General features: G+C 46.2%; 1 protein-coding gene across 1 annotated transcript in view; it reads right to left on the minus strand.

The window, feature by feature from the left end:
* Window positions 1-23695, minus strand: part of LOC136580809 (ankyrin repeat and SOCS box protein 12-like) — a 157926-nt gene that overhangs the window by 96367 nt on the left and 37864 nt on the right. The gene's annotated exons all lie outside the window — the stretch shown is intronic.

The following is a 23695-nucleotide window of genomic DNA, read 5'->3' on the forward strand; positions in this document are numbered from 1 at the left end:
AATATGGTCATGTCCAACTAGCTTAAGGCTAATTTCACCTGGGCAGACATGATATTGAGCCGTAAAACTCAGCGCAATATCGCACTCGGAAACATGCGATGTCCGTGTAGATGTGAGGCATTTTTGTGTCAAGTAGCAATCTTTATTGTTTTCAATGGGAAACCTTGCATCACGTTCCATTCGGGTGCACCTCGCACACCATGCAATGTTTTTACTAGACCCATTGAAAACAATGGGAAAGGCATTCTGTGGGGATTTTTTTCCAGTATCGCGATGCATGAAACAACATCAGGAACAGAGATGAGCGAGCACACTCGTCCGAGCTTGATGCTCGTTCGAGTATTAGAGTACTCGAGATGCTCGTTACGCGAGTCGAACACCACGCAGTACTCAAGTCAATTGCATTTCCTTCCCTGCATGTTTAGCGCCATTTTCTAGCCAATAGACATGCAGGGACGGCATTACCACTTCCTGCTGGGACGTGCCAGCCCTCACCCCCCCACACAGCAGTGAGTGGCTGGGCCGATCAGGTGACCGCCGAGTACTTAAACTGGTCCCACCCGCAGCTCGCCTCAGACGCATGCTGGCAGAGATTAGGGAAAGTGCTGCTGCTGATATAGGGACAGTGTTAGGGCTCCCACCCACTAGCGTTTTTTTTGACTGCGAAATTCGCACGTTTTTTTTTTCTACAGGGGGTCTATGGGACTTATAAAGCTAAAATCGCGATCGCGCAAAATCGCGATTTACCGCGAAATCGCGATTTTGCGCAATCGCGATTTTAGCTTTACAACTCCCATAGCCCAAAGACCCCTGCAGAAAAAAAAAACGCAGCGAATTTCGCAGTAAAAAAACGCTAGTGGGTGGGAGCCCTTAGAGTAGGATCCTGTCTTCAAGAACCCCAACGGTCCTTCTTAGGGCTACTCCTCATAGTGTGCATTACTGTTGTGGCTGGCTGGGAGCACTAGTGCACCAATTTTTTTTTTTAAGCATCTAGGGCTGTGCAGGCTATTTTAGCTATACTGTTTTGTGGGTGCAGTGCATAAGGCAGAGTGTATAAGGCAGCTACTTATATAGGGAAAGTTTTACAGTCCTCCTGATCCTCTGTACAAGAACCTCAACGGTCCTTCTTAGGGCTACATCTCACTGTGTGCATTATAGTTGTGGCTGGCTGGGAGCAGTAGTGCATCAATTTTTGTATTACGCATCTAGGCCTGTTCTCAGCCTTTCAGTAATAGCGTTCTCAGCCTGCAGTGCTGTACAACCAGCTCTCACCGTGAAACTGCACTTTAACATTTCCTAGCCTACTGCAAACTACTTCAGTTATACCGTTCTGTGTCTGCAGTGCATAACGCAGAGTTTAGGGACGCAGCCACTTCTATAGGAAAAGTTATACAGTCCTGATTCTCCGTGCAAGTACCCCAACGCTTCTTCTTAATGCTACATCTGACTGTGTGCTTTAGAGTTGTGGCTGGCTGGGAGCAGTAGTGCACCAACTTTTGTATTACGCATCTAGGCCTGTTCCCCGCATTTCCGTAATAGTGTTCTCAGCCTGCAGTGCCCTACAACCAGTTCTCACCGTGAAACTGCACTTTAACATTTCCTAGCCTACTGCAAACTATTTCAGTTATACAGAGGTCTCACTGCACTGCTAAACAGTACTGTAATATTTCCTGGGCCACTGCAAAGTATTTCAGCTCTGCCGCTGTGCAGAGCGTCTCACAATAACCTTTCCATGGTGGGTTTGAGATAGCCGCAGTTACCAGCACTATCCGCTGGCTTTAGAGTCTTCTCCCACACTATACAGCCTCTCTTATCTACAAGTCTCTGCGAGTAGTAAATTACCCCTAGGTATCAGCGCAAGACAGAGGGTTAATTTTTTCAAGTCACAGCATTGAGCCTCCACTATCTACAAGTCTTTGTGTGCGGTGAATTAAGCCACAGTTGTCAGTGCTGTACAGTGGAGTAATTTATTTGGGCCCTGTTTTATTCTTAATCCGCCATGATGAGGAGTAGGGGTAAGGGTCGAGGATGCGGACGCGGGCGTCCAAATAAAGGTATGGGCACAGGCTGAGTTCCTGGGCGTGGTGAATCACAGCCGGCTGCTGCCGGGTTAGGAAAGAGACAAGTTTCTGGGCTCCCAAGCTTCATATCCCAATTTACAGGTCCGCGTGGTAGACCTTTATTACAAACAGAGCAGTGCGAGCAGGTCCTGTTGTGGATGGCAAAAAACGCGTCCAGCAATGTATTGACCGCCCAGTCTTCTACGCAGTCCACTACTTCCGCCCTAGGGACTGCAACTCTGAATCCTCTGGCTTCTCCTCCTTCCTCCCAGCCTCCTCACTCCATGAAAATGACATATTCTGAGCAGGCAGACTCCCAGGAACTGTTCCCGGGTCGCTGCCATGAGTGGGAAAAAATGGTTCCTCTCTCACCTGAGGAGTTTGTCGTGACCGATGCCCAACCTTTGGAAAGTGATGAGGCTGGGGACTTCCGGCAACTGTCTCAAGAGCTTTTTGTGGATGAGGATTCAGAGGAAGAGCAGCCTGACTATGAGGTGACTGACCTCAGCTGGTTTGCTAAGCCTACTGAGGACAGGTTTTCAGAGGGGGAGGCAAGTGCAGCAGCAGGACAGGTTGGAAGAGGCAGTGGAGTGGCCAGGGGTAGAGGCAGGGCCAGAGCGAAGAATCCCCCAACTGTTTCCCAAAGCACCCCCTCGCAGCAATCCTCCGGGCAGAAAGCTAGGTGTTCAAAGATGTGGATGCTTTTTAGTGAGAGCACGGACGACCGATGAACAGTGGTGTGCAACCTGTGTCGCACCAAGATCAGCCGGGAAGCTACCAGTACCAGCCCCACCAACACCAGCATGCACAGGCATATGATGGCCGAGCACCCCACAAGGTGGGACGAAGGCCATTCACCGCCTCTGGGTCACACCACTGCCTCTTCCCCTGTGCCCCAACCTGCCACACAGATCTAATCCCCCTCCCAAGATACAGGCACGAGCATCTCCTGGCCTGCACCCACACCCTCCCATCCCCCGTCTTCCACTCCATCCGGCAACATCTCTCAGCGGAGCATTCGGCTGTTGCTAACACAAGCGTTGGAGCGAAAGCGCAAATACGCCGCCACCCACTCGCATGCACAAGCTTTAAACGTGCACATTGCCAAACTAATCAGCCTGGAGATGCTGCCGTACAGGCTTGTGGAAACAGAGGCTTTCAAAAACATGTCCTGTGCTACTCAGTCCCCAGTCGCCACCATTTTTCCCGATGTGCCATCCCAGCCCTACACCAGCACGTCTCCCGCAACGTAAATCATGCCCTCACCAACGTGGTTACTGGAAAGGTCCACTTAACCACAGACAAGTACTGGCGGGCAGGGCCACTCTATCTCCCTGACGGCACATTGGGTGAATGGTGGAGGCTGGGACCGAGTCAGAGCTTGGGACCTCTCACGTCCTACCCTCACCCAGAATAGCAGGTCCTACCTCAGTGCTGGTAATTGCAGCGTTTTATGCCACCTCCTCCAAACTCTCCCCCTCCTCCTCCTCTGCCACCTCTACCTCTCAATTAAGAAGTGTGAGCACGTCGCCAGAAGGAGGTAGCGTGCGGCGCGGCAGCACAGCAGTGGGCAAGCGTCAACAAGCCATGCTGAAATTAATCAGCTTAGGTGACAAGAGGCACATGGCCCCCGAGCTGCTGCCGGGTCTTACAGAACAGACTGACCTCTGGCTGAGCCTCCAACCGGGCATGGTCGTGTGTGACAACAGCCGTAACCTGGTGGTGGCTCTGCAGCTCGGCAGCCTCACACACGTGCCTGGCCCACATCTTCACTCTGGTGATTCAGCGGTTTCTGAAAAACTACCCCCACTTGTCTGACCTGTTCGGCAAGGTGCGCCACATCTGCGCACATTTCCGCAAGTCCACCACGGACACTGCCACCCTGAGGACCCTGCAACTTCTATTTCAGCTGCCAGAGCACCGACTGCTGTGCGACGTGTCCAAACGCTGGAATCCTATGCTGCACATGTTGGCCAGGCTGTACATGCAGCGTAGAGCAATAGTGGAATACCAGCTGCAACATGGGCGGCGGAGTGGTAGTCAGCCTCTGCCATTCATGACTGAGAAGTAGGCATGAATGGCAGATATCTGCCAGGTCTTTGGAAACTTTGAGGAGTCTACCCAGATGGTGAGCGGCGATGCAGCAATCATTAGCGTTACCATCCCGCTGCTTTGCCTGCTGAGAAGTTCGCTGCTAAGCATAAAGGCCGACGCTTTGCGGTTGGAACAGGAGATGGGGGATGACAGTATGTCACTTGATAGTCAGACCACCCTCATGTCTATATCTCAGCGCGTTTTGGAGAAGGAGGAGGAGGGGGAAGAGACAGCTGGCCTCACTGCAGAAGGTACCCATGCTTCTTGCCTCTCATCTCTTCAGCTTGTATGGGCTGAAGAGGAGGAGGATCCTGAAAGTAATCCTCCTAGTGAGAGGACAGCAATGTGTTGCGTACTTGGACCCTGGCACACATGGCTGACTTCATGTTAGGCTACCTTTCCCGTGACCCTCGCGTTAGACGCATTCTGGCCAACACGGATTACTGGGTGTACACCCTTCTTGACCCACGGTATAAGGAGAACCTTTCCACTCTCATTCCCGAAGAGGAAAGGGGTTTGAGAGTGATGCAATACCACAGGACCCTGGTGGAAAAGGTGATGCTAAAGTTCCAATCTGACAGCGCTAGTGTCAGAAGAGGCAGTTCAAAGTACCAAGTAGCAGGGAAGGAGCGGGTTTCAGGCAGCATGTCCAGCGTAGGCAGGGGAACACTCTCCAAGGCCTTTGCCAGCTTTATGGCTCCCCAGCTAGACTGTGTCACCACTCCCCAGTCAAGGCTGAGTCAGAGGGAGCACTGTAAAAAGATGGTGAGGGAGTACGTAGCCGATCATACCACCGTCCTCTGTGATGCCTCTGCTCCATACAACTATTGGGTGTCAAAGCTGGACAAGTAGCACGAACTTGCGCTGTACACCCTGGAGGTGCTGGCCTGCCCTGCCGCTAACGTCTTGTCAGAGAGGGTGTTTAGTGCAGCTGGGGGAATCATCACGTATAAGCGTACCCGCCTGTCAACTGCCAGTGCCGACATGCTTCTACTGATAAAGATGAACAAAGGCTGGATTTCCCCAGACTCCTCTTCTCCACCGGCGGAGAGCAGCGGAACCTAATGATTCGTTTCGCTGCAACAGGAGAAAAATGCATCCTCTATCACCACAAAAAAAGGGGGAATTAGCTTTGTCAATCACTCTCGGATATTATTACTTCTCCTCCTACTACTCCTCCTCCTAAAACAGCATGTCAGCACGCTAAACTGCCAATTTTTCTGCGGCCCAAAAGGCTCTGTTTAAAAGTGTTTTACAATTTTTCAAAGTTTCAAAAGTATTGATACTTTAAAAGAAACCAATTTTTTTTCACAGGGCTGCCTCCAGGCTCTGTTGCAAATTAAGCAACAGCAAGCTATATCTTTAAAAAATGTTTATGGGTTTCACTTGCCCTCGCGTTTGAGCAACTTTTCAGGGGTGCACTTGTACTCTTGGAACACCAATTTTTTTCAGGTGTTCGCCTATACTCTTGGTACACCAATGTTTCAGGGGTTCGCTACACTCTTGATAAAGAAATGTTACAGGGGTCTGCCTATACTTCTGCTACATAAATGTTACAGGGGTCGGCCTATACTCTTGCTACAGAAATGTTACTGGGGTCCACCTATACTCTTCCTACAGAAATGTTACAGGGGTCAGCCTATAACTTTGCTACAGAAATGTTACTGGGGTCTGCCTATACTTTTGCTACAGAAATGTTACTGGGGTCCGCCTATATTCTTGCTACAGAAATGTTACTGAGGTTCGCCTATGCAGTTTCTGCTGAATGGTTTGAGGGGTTCGCCTATACTCTTGCTACAGAAATGTTACTGGGGTCCGCCTATATTCTTGCTACAGAAATGTTACTGGGCTCTCCCTATACATTTGCTACAGAATGGGGTCCGCCGATACTCTTGCTACGGAAATGTTACAAGGGTTTGCCTATATTTTTTTTTCTACAGAAATGTTACTGGGGTCCACCTATACTCTTGCTATAGAAATGTTACTGGAGTCCGCCTATACTTTTGCTACAGAAATGTTACTGGGGTCCACCTTTACTCTTGCTACAGGAATGTTACTGAGGTTCGCCTATGCAATTTCTGCTGAATGGTTTGAGGGGTTCGCCTATACTCTTGCTACAGAAATGTTACTGGGGTCCGCCTATATTCTTGCTACAGAAATGTTACTGGGCTCTCCCTATACATTTGCTACAGAATGGGGTCCGCCGATACTCTTGCTACGGAAATGTTACAAGGGTTTGCCTATATTTTTTTTTCGACAGAAATGTTACTGGGGCCCACCTATACTCTTGCTATAGAAATATTACTGGAGTCCGCCTATACTTTTGCTACAGAAATCTTATTGGGGTTCACCTCTTCTCTTGCTACAGGAATGTTTCTGAGGTTCGCCTATGCAGTTTCTACTGAATGGCTTGAGGGGTTCGCCTATACTCTTGCTACAGAAATGTTACTGGGGTCTCCCTATACATTTGCTACAGAATGTCACTGGGGTCCGCCGATACTCTTGCTACGGAAATTTTACACGGGTTCGCCTATATTTTTTTTTTTACAGAAATGTTACTGGGGTCCACCTATACTCTTGCTATAGAAATGTTACTGCGGTCCGCCTATACTTTTGCTACAGAAATGTTACTGGGGTCCACTTTTATTCTTGCTACAGAAATGTTACTGGAGTCTCCTTATACTTTTGCTACAAAATGCCACTGGGGTTCGCCGATAGTCTTGCTATGGAAATGTTACAGGGGTTCGCCTATATTTTTTTTTCTACAGAAATGTTACTGGGGTCCGCCTATACTCTTGCTATAGAAATGTTACTAGGGATTCGCCTATAGTTTTGCTACAAAAATGTTACTGGGGTCCACCTATACTCTTGCTACAAAAATGTTACTGGGGTCTCCCTATACTTTTGCTACAGAATGTCACTGGGGTCCGCCGATACTCTTGCTACGGAAATGTTTCAGGGGTTCGCCTTTATTTTTTTTTCTATAGAAATGTTACTGGGGTCCGCCTATACTTTTGCTACAGAAATGTTACTGAGGTCCGCCTATACTCTTGCTATAGAAATGTTACTGGGGTCCGCCTATACTCTTCCTACAGAAATGTTGCAGGGGTCTGCCTATAACTTTGCTACAGAAATGTTACTGGGGTCCGCCTATACTTTTGCTACAGAAATGTTACTGAGGTCCACCTATACTCTTGCTATAGAAATGTTACTGGGGTCTGCCTATACTCTTCCTACAGAAATGTTGCAGGGGTCTGCCTATAACTTTGCTACAGAAATGTTACTGGGGTCTCCCTATACTTTTACTACAGAAATGTGGCAGGGGTATGCCTATACTTTTGCTACAGAAATCTTACTGGGGCCCGCTTATACTCTTGCTACAGAAATGTTACTGAGGTCCGCCTATGCCGTTTCTACTGAATGGTTTGAGGGGTTCGCCTACACTTTTGCTACAGAAATGTTACTGGGGTTCCGCCTATGCTCTTGCTACAGAAATGTTACTGGGGTCTCCCTATAATTTTGCTACAGAATGTCACTGGGGTCCGCCAACACTCTGGCTACGGAAGTGTTACAGGGGTGCGCCTATATTTTTTTTTCTATTGAAATGTTACTGGGGTCCACCTATACTCTTGCTATAGAAATGTTACTGGGGTCCGCCTATACTTTTGCTACAGAAATGTTACTGAGGTCCACCTATACTCTTGCTATAGAAATGTTACTGGGGTTCCGCCTATACTCTTCCTACAGAAATGTTGCAGGGGTCTGCCTATAACTTTGCTACAGAAATGTTACTGGGGTCTTCCTATACTTTTTTTTTTATAAATCAAATTTTTTATTGACATTTTAGATATGAATAACAAGAAGGACAAAGACAGTTTGTAAGAAACATCTGCTACAATTTGCATCCCCGGTAGGTCAGAACTGAAGCAATAGGGTCGACAAAGTTCCAAGTCGGATGTAAGGAAAGTTCCATAGGTGTGACGCTGTTGAGGTTTCTTCTTTCGGACCGATGAGGGAACCTGTCTTTTCTTTTTGATGCAAGCGGGTTAGAACAGTCTAATGTCCATAAGAGAGAACGTGGAGTGTGATTTATCATGGCAGACAAATTCGTCTTAACTTCGGGACCACAACGAACTCTAAAATAGGTGTGGGGGGGGGGGGTAGGCAGGAAAGGGGACAGACAGAGGGGGGGAGGGTTTATTAAAAAAAAAAAAAAAAGGGAGGGGGGGGGTTATTGTAGGATCAATATATAGCTGTTATTACCAAGCTCCAGTTACGGGCTGGTTATTCCGTGTGTATATTAGGTCTTTTTCATGGGCGAGAGATAAGTTGGCCATTTTGAATGCCACTCATGGTGGAGTGAGGGGGGGGTCAGTCCCAACCATATACGGAGGGGGTGGCGGAGGTCTGTATTAACTAGAGCGACTTAGCGGGTGTAGGGGACTCCATGCCACCATGTATGTGTTTTGCTCACCATAGTCCCGAGCTTCGAGACGCCCCCCCCCCCGGGGAGGGGGATTCGATCTGGTATGGTATGATGGAGGTTGGAGAGTGTCGTCCCTCCGTGAGAGGCCCCAGATCCGTAGGACCCATCATGTGGTCCTCAGCTGTCTCCAAGGACCCCAGGTGTTCCAGAACTTTTCATGAGAACCATTGGCCCAACTGGAGAGCTCCTCTAGGTTAGCAATGGCGTCCACTTTTTCCATCCACTGATTTAGTGTAGGGGGGATCTTTTGTAACCACAGTAGCGGGATTAATGCTTTGGCAGCGTCCAAAAGGAAGGCAATGAGTGGGTTCCTCTTAGGATGGAATTCTTTAGATGGTTTCCAGAGGAATAACATCTCCGGGAAGATAGATATTCCGGGTACAAATTTTTGTAAAGTCACCTCCACCTCTGTCCAGAAGGGGGCCAGGACCGGGCAGCTCCACCAAATGTGGGAATAAGAACCGACGTCGCTCCCGCATCTCCAGCATTTCCCGTGTGGGGTTAAGTTATAGGCGGCCAACCACTGGGGGGTTTTGTACCACCTTACCAGCAGCTTGTAGTGGCTTTCTTGGGCTATTATGCAGGGTGAGATGCCGCATGAGGTGTTCAGAATTATTTTAATATCGGACGGTGACAGGGAGATGCCCAGCTCTTTTTCCCAAGAAAGGAGAAAATTGGGTTTGGTATGGGAGGGTTTTGTAATGATTTGTTTTCGTATATATGAAATTTTCCTAGATTTGGGGTTATTATCTGTCAGGATTTTTTCAAAGCTTGTAAGTGACCTGGTGGAGTTGAATTTTTTAAGGAAGCACGCTATGGTTCTTTTGATGTAGATCTGTTGCAGGAATGAGAAGTTGTGCCCAGGGAGGAGGTCGTTTAAGATTTCGTCTGTGTTTTTATGGGCTAGTGTTTGTAAGGCTCCTATCTTAACTTCCTTAAATTTCTCCCACACTGAGTGGGAGGCAGGGTCGTCTGAGATGTTTAGAAGGTTAGGGATGGCTCTCATGGGGGTGCATGGGGATGGGATTGGAGCCAAGGAATCCCTTAGCTTAGACCAAATCTCACAAGGACCCCTAATGAGAGGGTTAAAACTCTTGGATCTGCATCTAATGTTCGAAGGAAACCACAGGTCTTTCAGGCAAGATCTCCCCTCCGAGGCTTCTACTAGTGTGGATAATATTTTGTCTTTTGTTGGGGATGCCAGAGCCATCCAATATCCTAATTGGGAAGCTTCATAGAAATCAGCGACGTTGGGGAGATCTATGCCTCCTTCTGTTATTCTTTTAGTCATGAGGCTGTAGGCCAATCTAGGCCTTTTATTCCTCCAGACAAATCCAGAGAAGATTGATCTTAATGTTTTAAAGAAGCTCCTCGGAATATGGATTGGGAGCATTCTAATTTTGTATAGGATTATTGGGAGAGTGTAAGTCTTTAAGATGTTTTTTCTCCCGAACCAAGATATTAGAGGAATATCATAGTTCCTAAGGAGGTTTTTAATGTGGCCAATTAGTGGGGGGAAGTTCGCTTGGTAGAGATCCTCTATTCTTTTAGTCAATTTTATACCCAGGAAATCCATTGAGTTATCAGCCCAGTTGAAAGGTGATTTTTCTTTATTAGCTTTATAACGCGCCTCCAAAATTGAGACATTTAAAACAGTGGACTTAGTAAAATTAATTTTGAAATTAGACAATGTCCCATAATTGATGAGCGCGGTTTCTAGTTTAGCTAGTCCATTCTCCGGGTTAGTAATTAGGAATACTATGTCATCGGCGAAGGCCGCGGAGGACAGGGAATGTTTTCCCCATTCCAAGCCATGGATTTCCGGGTCCAGTCTGATCGACTGGAGAAAAGGTTCCAGTGCCAACACGAATAGGGAGGGAGATAGGGGGCATCCCTGATGGGTGCCGTTTTTAATATCGAAAGCTGGGTTTAGGATCTCATTGATTTTTAGTCTGGCGTTTGGGGAAGCGTATAGGGAAAAGATGGCAGTGACAAAAGTCTGAGGGATGTTAAAGTGGAGTAAGGTTTTCTTCATGTAGCCCCAGTCTACCCGGTCAAAAGCCTTTTCGGCATCAGTTCCGACCAGGAGTAAGGGTATTTTAGATTTATGAGCGTACCGGATTGCATGGAGGATTCTTCTACTGTTGTGTCTGCCTTCCCTCCCACTCACAAACCCCATCTGTTCTTCATTGATCAGGGATGGCAAGAAGCTTTCAAGCCTTTTGGCTAGGAGCTTAGCCCACAGTTTCAAGTCGAAGTTTAGAAGAGAGATTGGGGGGTAGCTGCCGCATGATTCAGGGCTTTTGTTATCTTTGTGTAGTAAGGTAATGTGGGCTTCCAGGGATTGTTTGGGGAGTGGGGCCCCTTGTAAGAGGGCATTGAAGAGATCAGTGAGTCTGGGCACAAGAATTTGCTTGAAAGAGTTATAGTACAGGAGGCTTAGGCCGTCCGGGCCTGACTTTTGCCCTTTGGGCAGGATTTTAGGAGAAGCTCGACTTCTTCCCGGGAGACAGGGACCATCAGGGATTCTGCTTGTTCGTTGTCTAGCTTAGGAAGATGGGCTTGGCGTAGGAAAGTATCGGTCTTTTTTTCTAATTCGTCTTCTTCTTCGCGAGAGGGTTTTTTTTGTTGTCTTATGTTATAAAGGTCAGAGTAGTATTGATGGAAAGCTTTTGCGTTTTCCTCCGATCCATTAGTGGTTTTAATAGAATGGATGTGGTTTTTGGCGCGTGCTTTTTTAATCAAGGAAGACATGAACTTACTGCCTCTATTACCTTGTGCGTAAACCACATGTTTCAGATAAAGATGTTTTTTGTTGTAGCGGGAGTCTAATCGTTGTTTAAGGTCCCTTCTCAGGGCCTCCAATTCCTCCAACGCTAGTTTAGATTGGGATAGTTTTCTTAATTTTTCTAGTTTTGCTATTTTGTTTAATCTAACGTCTATATCTTTTTGGAGGAGTTTCTTAGTCCTAGTCCCCAGTGCTATCAGCAGTCCTCGCATGAAAGCCTTGTGGGCTTCCCAGACCAGAGGGACCCCCACATTCTACCCTGAATTGATGGAGAAATATTCCTCCAGTGAGGCAGAAAGCCGGTCTTTCTCCTCTGGGGAGTCCAGCAAGGAAGCATTAAGTCTCCATCTCCATTCTTTGGGTTTAGGTTGGAGAAGGTGGAGGTCCACATGGACCGGGGCATGGTCCGAGACTGTGGTTACATCAATTTTGTCTCTCACTATGTAAGCAAGAAGGTCAGCACTGAGGAATATGTAGTCCAGTCTTTGGTGGGATTTATGTACCTTTGAGAAAAAGGTATAATCTTTTACCGTGGGGTTCAGAAGGCGCCATGCGTCGGTCAAATTTAATTCTTGCAGGCAGCGAAGGAGCTTCCTGATTTTTATTTGCGAGATATGGGAGCGCCCGGTGGAGGAGTCATTTAGCGGGTGTAAGGTTATATTTAGATCACCTCCCAAGATCAGTTGGCCCTCTGTGAAGTGTTTTAAGATCGTCAGATTTTTAATCAGCCAAGGGACTTGGTCCGAGTTGGGGGCATAGAGGTTAGCTATAGTAGTTTTAGTGTTATTGCAAATCCCCTTCAAGAATAGGACCCTTCCCTCCCCATCCTCAAAAGTAGCCTGACATTTGAAGTTTAAGGCTTTGTGGATGAAAATCGAGAGCCCCTTTGAGGCAGAGGTGGGGTGGGCACAATGAAAGGCCTGATCAAAGTATTTGCCTGGTAGTGATAGGCATTTACCTTTTTTAAAATGGGTTTCCTGTAAGAGAAGAACACTCGTGCCATACCTTTTTGCTAGTAGAGAGACGTTGTGTCTTTTTGAGGGTGAATTGAGGCCTCTCACGTTAAAGGACGTGACCCGCACACCTCCCATCCAGAGACTTTAGTCGTAGGGGCTGGCCCTGGCGTAGTGTTCTCCCACGGGGGAGATGGTAGGGGGTGGGGATGGGGTGTGGGAATAAGACAAGAACACGTAAGGGAAATACGGTGAGGATAAGGTTCTATGGATCTTAATTCACTATCAAATTCAAGTGAAAGTATAATGTTAAAGGATAAAGAACAAAAAAGAAAAACAAGGTAGATCGGTCTCGTTGTTCGGTTGAGACTGACCTATATTTAAGGACAAGGGGATGGAGTGACTGCTAGATTACCAGCAGTCGGTCTAATGGGTTTTGCTGTCGGCCTAACCTGACCGGCACAAAGGGGGACCAGTTTAAATGGGTAAAAAACTAGAGACCCATGATGGCACGGGGCGCAGTATTAGCTCTGGGGGGGGGGGGGGTAGCCCACAGTCGCCTTCTACTAAAGAGGGGAAACATTCTCCTCTGAAAAAGGAGGTAAACACGTGCAAAACATAGGTAAAATATAAGCAAAGCATAGGTTATACGCAAGGCATAGGAGCCGCATACTCAACTTATTGTTAAAGAAAGCATTACTACACCCTCAATTTCCATCTCCACGATAATGCCCTGTGGGAAACGTGGCTGTGGAGTTCGGCACAGGAAGGGTGTAATCAAGGCGATTTTCTCATACGTTTGGCAGGAGAGAGGGGTGCCCTCCTGGGCAGTATCTTCCTTCAGGTCTCAGAACCTGTGGCCTCTTCTCGGGGTTTCTTTCTTTTTCCCCTGGGCGATTTTGCGCTTCCCGCCAGCTGCCATCTTTCCGAAGGTTCCAGCCTCGTGAATTTAGGTAGCTCTGGTAACGGCTGCCAGCAGGGAAGCTCAATTGGGTCGAGGTCCAAAGACTGCCAGCATTTTTCCAAGTCGTCAGGGGAGCGAATATTTAATCTGCGACCCTTGTGTGTTATGCCCAGCCCAAAAGGAAAGAGCCAAGCGTAGCGAATGTTTTTTTTCCCTCAGAGCGTCCAGTAAGGGTCGCAGTAAGCGACGTTTCGCCAGCGTGGAAGGCGTTAAATCTTGGAAAATTTGTAGAGAAGCGCCTCCGTATTTGATGTCGTTGTGGTTCCTTGCAGCTCTAAGGATTGCAGCTGCATCTGGAAAGGCGAGCATTTTGCAGATGACATCCCTTGGAGGGTCGGACGTTGAAGGTGGTGGTCTCAGTGCTCTGTGAATCCTTTCGATTGCGATGGATGACACTCTTTCTGCGCCCAAAAGCGAAGCGAAGATTTCTTTCGCTACTTTTTCGAGTACCTCCGACGCCCAGGATTCGGGGAGGCCCTTTATTCGCACGTTGTTTCGCCTACTCCTGTTCTCTATATCCTCCTGCATTAGGATAGCTTTGTTGATCTGTGCGTGTTGTTCTTTTAGGGCGCTCTCCATTTCCATGGTGTGTGATGAGATGGCAGCTGTGGAAGTTTCAAGATCTTCTGTTCTTCCTAGCTGCTTCATCTCCTCTTTTATTTCGGTGAGTTCTAGGAGTATGGGTCTTATGGTACGTGTCAGGAGGTCTTTCATAAATCCTTTGGAAATACGTTCATTCTCTTCCTCCTCAGAGGAGACATCATCCTCTCTGTCCCTTCCTCCTGCTCCGCTCGGTTCGTGGGCGGGCGCCATCTTGGATGTCTCATGCGGAGGCCGAGCACTCTTTTCTTTCAAGTAGCGCTGCATGTCTGCTGGCCCTTTGCTCTTTCTTGGCGTTTCTTGGGGGTCACTGCTCCTATCCCTGCCGATCTTCCCCATTTTGAGGCTGTCAATGAGCTGCAGAAGGTCCCGATATGTGCCGCTATCACGGAGCTCCTCTCTCAGGACTCCATGCTGCTCAGCGGTTAGGCTCCGCCCCGTCTCCCTATACTTTTACTACAGAAATGTTGCAGGTGTCTGCCTATACTTTTGCTACAGAAATGTTACAGGGGTCTCCCTATACTTTTGCAACAGAAATCTAACTGGGGTCCGCCTATGCTCTTGCTAAAGAAATCTTACTGGGGTCCGCCTATACTCTTGCTACAGAAATGTTAAAGGGGTCTGCGTATACTTTGCTAGAGAAATGTTACTGGGGTCTGCCTACACCTTTGCTACAGAAATGTTACAGGGGTCTCCCTATACTTTTGCTGAAGAAATCTTACTGGGGTCCGCCTATACTCTTGCTACAGAAATGTTACTGAGGTCCGCCTATGCCGTTTCTACAGAATGGTTTGAGGGGTTCGCCTATACTTTTGCTACAGAAATGTTACTGGGGTTCCGCCTATGCTCTTGCTACAGAAATGTTACTGGGGTCTCCCTATAATTTTGCTACAGAATGTCACTGGGGTCCGCCAACACTCTGGCTACGGAAGTGTTACAGGGGTTCGCCTATATTTTTTTTTTGCTACAGAAATGTTACTGGGGTCCGCCTATACTTTTGCTACAGAAATGTTACTGAGGTCCACCTATATTCTTGCTACAGAAATGTTGCAGGGGTCTGCCTATAACTTTGCTACAAAAATGTTACTGGGGTCTGCCTATACTTTTGCTACAGAAATGTTACAGGGGTCTCCCTATACTTTTGCTACAGAAATCTAAAAGGGGTCCGCCTATGCTCTTGCTAAAGAAATCTTACTGGGGTCCGCCTATACTCTTGCTACAGAAATGTTAAAGGGGTCTGCGTATACTTTGCTAGAGAAATGTTACTGGGGTCTGCCTACACTTTTGCTACAGAAATGTTACAGGGGTCCCCCTATACTTTTCCTATAGAAATGTTACAGGGGTTAGCCTATACTTTTGCTACAGAAATCTTACTGGGGTCCGCCTATACTCTTGCTATAGAAATGTTACTGGGGTCCACCTATACTCCTGCTACAGAAATGTCACAGGGGTCTGCCTATACTTTTGCTACAGAAATGTTACTGGGGTCCACCTATACTCTTGCTACAGAAATGTTACTGAGGTCCGTCTATACAGTTTCTACTGAATGGTTTGAGGGGTTTGCCTATACTTTTACTACAGAAATGGTACTGGGGTCCGCCTATAATCTTGCTGCAGAAATGTTTCTGGGGTCCATCTATGCAGTTTCTACTGAATGGTTTGAGGGGTTCGCCTATAATTTTGCTACAGAAATGTTACAGGTGTCTGGCTAAACTTTTGCTACAGAAATGTTACTGGGGTTCGCCTATATTCTTGCTACAGAACTGTTACTGGGGTCTCCCTATACATTTGCTACAAAAATATTACTGTGCTCCGCCTATACTGTTGCTATGGAAATGTTACAGGGGTTCGTCTATTTTTTTTTTTCTACAAAAATGTTACTGGGGTCCGCCTATACTTTTGCTACAGAAATTTTACTGGGGTCCGCCTATACTCTTGCCCTAGAAATGTTACTGGGGTCCGCCTATACTCTTGCCCTAGAAATGTTACTGGGGTCCTCCTATACTTTTGCTACAGAAATGTTACTGGGGTCCACCTATATTCTTGCTACAGAAATGTTACTGATGTCCGCCTATGCAGTTTCTACTGAATGGTTTGAGGGGTTCGCCTATACTCTTGCTACAGAAATGTTACTGGGGTCTCCCTGTACTTTTGCTACAGAATGTCACTGGGGTCCACCGATGCTCTTGCTACGGAAATATAACTGGGGTCCACCTTTACTCTTGCTACAGAAATATTACTAAGGTATGCCTATGCAGTTTCTACTGAATGGTTTGAGGGGTTCGCCTATACTTTTACTACAGAAATGTTACTGGGGTTTGCCTATACTCTTGCTACAGAAATGTTTCTGGGGTCCGCCTACGCAGTGTCTACTGAATGGTTTGAAAGGTTTGCCTATAATTTGGCTGCAGAAATGTTACCGGGGTCAACCTATGCTCTTGCTACAGAAATGTTACTGGGGTCCGCCTATGCAGTTTCTACTGAATGGATTGAGGGGTTCGCCTATACTTTTACTACAGAAATGTTACTGGGGTCCGCCTATACTCTTGCTGCAGAAATGTTTCTGGGGTCCATCTATGCAGTTTCTACTGAATGGTTTGAGGGGTTCGCCTATAATTTTGCTACAGAAATGTTACCGGGGTCCGCCTATACAGTTTCTACTGAATGGTTTGAGGGGTTCGCCTATACTTTTACTACAGAAATGTTACTGGGGTTTGCCTATACTCTTGCTACAGAAATGTTTCTGGGGTCCGCCTATGCAGTGTCTACTGAATGGTTTGAAAGGTTTGCCTATAATTTGGCTGCAGAAATGTTACCGGGGTCAACCTATGCTCTTGCTACAGAAATGTTACTGGGGTCCGCCTATGCAGTTTCTACTGAATGGATTGAGGGGTTCGCCTATACTCTTGCTACAGAAATGTTACTGGGGTCTTCCTATACATTTGCTACAGAATGTCACTGGGGTCCGCCGATACTCTTGCTACGGAAATTTTACACGGGTTCGCCTATATTTTTTTTTCTACAGAAATGTTACTGGGGTCCGCCTATACTCTTGCTATAGAAATGTTACTGCGGTCCGCCTATACTTTTGCTACAGAAATGTTACTGGTGTCCACCTATATTCTTGCTACAGAAATGTTACTGGGGTCTCCTTATACTTTTGCTACAGAATGTCACTGGGGTCCGCCGATAGTCTTGCTACGGAAATGTTACAGGGGTACGCCTATATTTTTTTTTCTACAGAAATGTTACTGGGGTCCGCCTATACTCTTGCTATAGAAATGTTACTAGGGGTTTGCCTACAGTTTTGCTACAGAAATGTTACTGGGGTCCACCTATACTCTTGCTCTACAGAAATGTTACTTGGGTTTCCCTATACTTTTGCTAAAGAATGTCACTGGGGTTCGCCGATACTCTTGCTACGGAAATATTACAGGGATTCGCCTATATATTTTTTTCTATAAAAATGTTACTGGGGTCCACCTATACTCTTGCTATAGAAATGTTACTGGGGTCCGCCTATATATTTGCTACAGAAATGTTGCAGGGGTCTGCCTATAACTTTGCTACAGAAATGTTACTGGGGTCTGCCTATACTTTTCCTACAGAAATGTTACTAGGGTCTCCCTATACTTTTACTACAGAAATGTTGCAGAGTTCTGCCTATACTTTTGCTACAGAAATGTTACATGGGTCTCCCTATACTTTTGCTACAGAAATCTTACTGGGGTCCACCTATACTCTTGCTACAGAAATGTTACTGAGGTCCACCTATGCCGTTTCTACTGAATGGTTTGAGGGGTTCGCCTATATTTTTGCTACAGAAATGTTACTGGGGTTCCGCCTATGCTCTTGCTACAGAAATGTTACGGGGGTCTCCCTATACTTTTGCTACAGAATGTCACTGGGGTCCGCCTTACTCTTGCTACAGAAATGTTACAGGGGTCTGGCTAAACTTTTGCTACAGAAATGTTACTGGGGTCCGCCTATATTCTTGCTACAGAAATGTTACTGGGGTTTCCCTATGCATTTGCTACAAAAATATTACTGAGCTCCGCCTATACTGTTGCTATGGAAATGTTACAGGGGTTCGCCTATTTTTTTTTTTTCTACAAAAATGTTACTGGGGTCCGCCTATACTCTTGCTATAAAAATGTTACTGGGTTCCGCCTATACTCTTGCTATAGAAATGTTTCTAGGGGTCCGCCTATACTTTTGCTGCAGAAATGTTTCTGGGGTCCGCCTATGCAGTTTCTACTGAATGGTTTGAGGGGTTCGCCTATACTTTTGCTACAGAAATGTTACTGGGGTCCGCCTATACTCTTGCTATAGAAATGTTACTGGGGTCCACCTATACTCTTCCTACAAAAATGTTACAGGGGTCTGGCTAAACTTTTGCTACAGAAATGTTATAGGGGTCTCCCTATACATTTGCTACAAAAATGTTATTGAGCTCCGCCTATACTGTTCCTATGGAAATATTACAGGGGTTCGCCTATTTTTTTTTTTACTACAAAAATGTTACTGGGGTCCGCCTATACTCTTGCTATAGAAATGCTACTGGGGTCCGCCCATACTTTTGCTGCAGAAATGTTTCTGGGGTCCACCTATGCAGTTTCTACTGAATGGTTTGAGGGGTTCGCCTATACTCTTGCTACAGAAATTTTACTGGGGTCTCCCTATACTTTTGCTACAGAATGTCACTGGGGTCCGCCCATACTCTTGCTACAGAAATGTTACAGGGATTTGCCTATACTTTTGCTACAGAAATGTTACAGGGGTCTCCCTATACTTTTGCTACAGAATTGTTACAGGGGTCCGCCTATACTCTTGCTATAGAAATGTTACTGGGGTCCACCTATACTCTTCCTACAAAAATGTTACAGGGGTCTGCCTATACTTTTGCTACAGAAATGTTACAGGGGTCTCCCTATACTTTTGCTGCAGAAATCTTACTGGGGTCCGCCTGTACTCTTGCTAAAGAAATGTTACTGGGGTCTGCCTATCACTTTGCTACAGAAATGTTGCTCGGGTCTGCATATACTTTTGCTACAGAAATGTCACTGGGGTCCGCCTATACTCTTCCTATAGAAGGGTTACTGGGGTCCACCTATACTCCTGCTACAGAAATGTTACAGGGGTCCGCCTATACTTTTGCTACAGAAATGTTTCTGGGGTCCACCTATGCAGTTTCTACTGAATGGTTTGATGGGTTCGCCTTACTCTTGCTACAGAAATGTTACAGGGGTCTGGCTAAACTTTTGCTACAGAAATGTTACTGGGGTCCGCCTATATTCTGGCTACAGAAATGTTAATGGGGTCTCCCTATACATTTGCTACAGAAATGTTACTGGGGTTCGGCTATACTGTTGCTATGGAAATGTTACAGGGGTTCGCCTATTTTTTTTTAAATACAGAAATGTTACTGAGGTCCGCCTATGTCGTTTCTACTGAATGGTTTGAGGGGTTCGCCTATACTTTTGCTACAGACTAGAGATGAGCGAACGTGTTCGGCTCCGCCCCTTTTCGCCCGAGCACCGAACTTTGCGAGCAATTCCGTGCTCGGGCGAAAAAAGTTTGGGGGTCGCCGTGGCAGCGCGGGGGGGTGCGGCGGGGAGTGGGGGGGAGAGGGAGAGAGAGAGGGCTCCCCCCTGTTCCCCGCTGCTGCCGCCCGCGCCGCCGCGCCTCTCCCCGCCCCCCGGCGCCGGCCGAATCTTTACGCGCGGACACTGAAGTCCTCGGTAAAGCCGGTGTCTGGGTGCGTAAGTGTTCGTTTAGAACACGTTCGCTCATCTCTACTACAGACATGTTACTGCGGTCCGCCTATACTCTTGCTATAGAAATGTTACTGGGGTCCACCTATAGTCTTTCTACAAAAATGTTACAGGGGTCTGCCTATACTTTTGCTACAGAAATGTTACAGGGGTCTCCCTATACTTTTGCTACAGAAATCTTACTGGGGTCCGCCTGTACTCTTGCTAAAGAAATGTTACTGGTGTCCGCCTATACTTTTGCTGCAGAAATGTTTCTGGGGTCCACCTATGCAGTTTCTACTGAATGGTTTGAGGGGTTCGCCTATACTCTTGTTACAGAAATGTTACTGGGGTCGGCCTATGCTCTTGCTATAGAAATGTTACTGGGGTCCGCCTTACTCTTGCTACAGAAATGTTACAGGGGTCTGGCTAAACTTTTGCTGCAGAAATGTTACTGGAGTCCGCCTTTATTCTTGCTACAGAACTGTTACTGGGGTCTCCCTATACATTTGCTACAAAAATGTTATTGAGCTCCGCCTATACTGTTGCTATGGAAATATAACAGGGGTTCGCCTATTTTTTTTTTTTTTCTACAAAAATGTTACTGGGGTCCGCCTATAATCTTGCTATAGAAATGTTACTGGGGTCTGCCTATACTTTTGCTGCAGAAATGTTTCTGGGATCCTCCTATGCAGTTTCTACTGAATGGTTTGAGGGGTTCGCCTATACTCTTGCTACAGAAATTTTACTGGGGTCTCCCTATAGTTTTGCTACAGAAATGTTACAGGGGTCTCCCTATACTTTTGCTACAGAAATGTTACAGGGGTCCGCCTGTACTCTTGTTAAAGAAATGTTACTGTGGTCTGCCTATCACTTTGCTACAGAAATGTCACTGGGGTCCGCCTATACTCTTCCTATAGAAAGGTTACTGGGGTCCACAAATACTCCTGCTACAGAAATGTTACAGGGGTCCGCCTATACTTTTGCTGCAGAAATGTTTCTGGGGTCCACTTATGCAGTTTCTACTGAATGGTTTGTGGGGTTCACCTATACTTTTGCTACAGAAATGTTACTGGGGTTCCGCCTATACTCTTGCTACAGAAATATTACTGGGGTCTCCCTATACTTTTGCTGCAGAAATCTTATTGGGGTCCTCCTTTACTCTTGCTAAAGATATGTTACTGGAGTCTGCCTATCACTTTGCTACAGAAATGTTGCTCGGGTCTACATATACTTTTGCTATAGAAATGTCACTGGGGTCTCCCTATACTTTTGCTACAGAAATCTTACTGGGGTCCGCCTATACTCTTCCTATAGAAAGGTTACTGGGGTCCACCTATACTTCTGCTACAGAAATGTTACAGGGGTTTGCCTATACTTTTGCCACAGAAATGTTACTGGGTCCACCTATACTCTTGCTAAAGAAATGTTACTGGGGTCCGCTTATGCTCTTGCTACAGAAATGTTACTGGGGTCTGCCTATAGTTTTGCTACAGAAATGTTACTGGGGTCCACCTATATTCTTGCTACAGAAATGTTACTCAGGTCCGCCTATGTAGTTTCTACTGAATGGTTTGAGGGGTTCGCCTATACTTTTACTACAGAAATGTTACTGGGGTCCACCTATACTTTTGCTACGGAAGTGTTACAGGGGTTCGCCTTTATTGTTTTTTCTACAGAAATGTTACTGGGGTCTGCCTATACTCTTGCTATAGAAATGTTACTGGGGTTTGCCTATACTCTTGCTATAGAAATGTTACTGGGGTCTGCCTATACTCTTGCTATAGAAATGTTACTGGGGTCAGCCTTACTCTTGTTACAGAAATGTTACAGTTGTCTGGCTAAACTTTTGCTACAGAAATGTTACTGGGGTCCGCCTATATTCTTGCTACAGAACTGTTACAGGGGTCTCCCTATACATTTGCTACAAAAATGTTACTGGGCTCCGCCTATACTGTTGCTATGGAAATGTTACAGGGTTCGCCTATTTTTTTTTTTTCTACAAAAATGTTACTGGGGTCCGCCTATACTCTTGCTATAGAAATGTTACTGGGGTCCGCCTATACTTTTGCTATAGAAATTTGACTAGGGTCCACCTATATTCTTGCTACAGAAATGTTACTGATGTCCGCCTATGCAGTTTCTACTGAATGGTTTGAGGGGTTCGCCTATAATCTTGCTACAGAATTGTTACTGGGGTCTCCCTATACTTTTGCTACAGAATGTCACTGGGGTCCGCCGATACTCTTGCTACGGAAATGTTACTGGGGTCCGCCTATACTCTTGCTATATAAATGTTACTGGGGTCCACCTATACTCTTGCTACTGAAATGTTACTGAGGTCCACCAATGCAGTTCTTACTGAATGGTTTGAGGGGTTCGCCTATACTCTTGCTACAGAAATATTAGTAGGGTCTGCCTATACTTTTGCTACAGATTGTCACTGGGGTCCGCTGATACTCTTGGTACAGAAATGTTACTGGGGTCCGCCTATACTCTTACTATAGAAATATTACTGAGTCCGCCTTACTCTTGCTAAAGAAATGTTACAGGGGTCTGGCTAAACTTTTGCTACAGAAATGGTACTGGGGTCCGCCTATATTCTGGCTACAGAAATGTTACTGGGGTCTCCCTATACATTTGCTACAGAAATGTTACTGGGGTCCGGCTATACTGTTGCTATGGAAATGTTAGAGGGGTTCGCTTTTTTTTTTTTTAATACAGAAATGTTACTGGGGTCTGCCTATACTCTTGCTATAGAAATGTTACTGGGGTCAGCCTTACTCTTGCTACAGAAATGTTAATGGGGTCTGCCTATACTCTTGCTACAGAAATGTTACAGGTGTCTGGCTAAACTTTTGCTACAGAAATGTTACTGGGGTCCGCCTATATTCTTGCTACAGAACTGTTACTGGGGTCTCCCTATACATTTGCTACAAAAATGTTACTGGGCTCCACCTATACTGTTGCTATGGAAATGTTACAGGGGTTCGCTTATTTTTTTTTTTTCTACAAAAATGTTACCTGGGGTCCGCCTATACTCTTGCCCTAGAAATGTTACTGGGGTCCGCCTATACTTTTGCTACAGAAATTTTACAGGGGTCCACCTATATTCTTGCTACAGAAATGTTACTGATGTCCGCCTATGCAGTTTCTACTGAATGGTTTGAGGGGTTCGCCTATACTCTTGCTACAGAAATATTAGTGGGGTCTCCCTATACTTTTGCTACAGAATGTTACTGGGGTCCACCTATACTCTTGGTACAGAAATGTTACAGGGGTCCGCCTATACTCTTTCTATAGAAATGTTATTGGGGTCCGCCTATACTATTGCTACAGAAATGTTACTGGGGTCCACCTATACTCTTGCTATAGAAATGTTACTGGGGTCAGCCTATACTTTTGCTGCAGAAATGTTTCTGGGGTCCACCTATGCAGTTTCTACTGAATGGTTTGAGGGGTTCGCCTTTACTCTTGCTACAGAAATTTTACTGGGGTCTCCCTATACTTTTGCTACAGAATGTCACTGGGGTCCGCCGATACTCTTGCTACGGAAATGTTACTGGGGTCTCCCTATACTTTTGCTACAGAATGTCACTGGGGTCCCCCTATACTCTTGCTACAGAAATGTTACAGGGATCTGCCTATACTTTTGCTACAGAAATGTTACAGGGGTCTCCCTATACTTTTGCTACAGAAATGTTACAGGGGTCCGCCTATACTCTTGCTATAGAAATGTTACTGGGGTCCACCTATACTCTTCCTACAAAAATGTTACAGGGGTCTGCCTATACTTTTGCTACAGAAATTTTACTGGGGTCTCCCTATACTTTTGCTACAGAAATCTTACTGGGGTCCGCCTGTACTCTTGCTAAAGAAATGTTACTGGGGCCTGCCTATCACTTTGCTACAGAAATGTTGCTCGGGTCTGCATATACTTTTGCTACAGAAATGTCACTGGGGTCCGCCTATACTTTTGCTAGAGAAATCTTACTAG

The sequence above is a fragment of the Eleutherodactylus coqui genome, chromosome 10, assembly GCF_035609145.1.
Source record: "Eleutherodactylus coqui strain aEleCoq1 chromosome 10, aEleCoq1.hap1, whole genome shotgun sequence".
Lineage (NCBI taxonomy): Eukaryota > Metazoa > Chordata > Amphibia > Anura > Eleutherodactylidae > Eleutherodactylus > Eleutherodactylus coqui.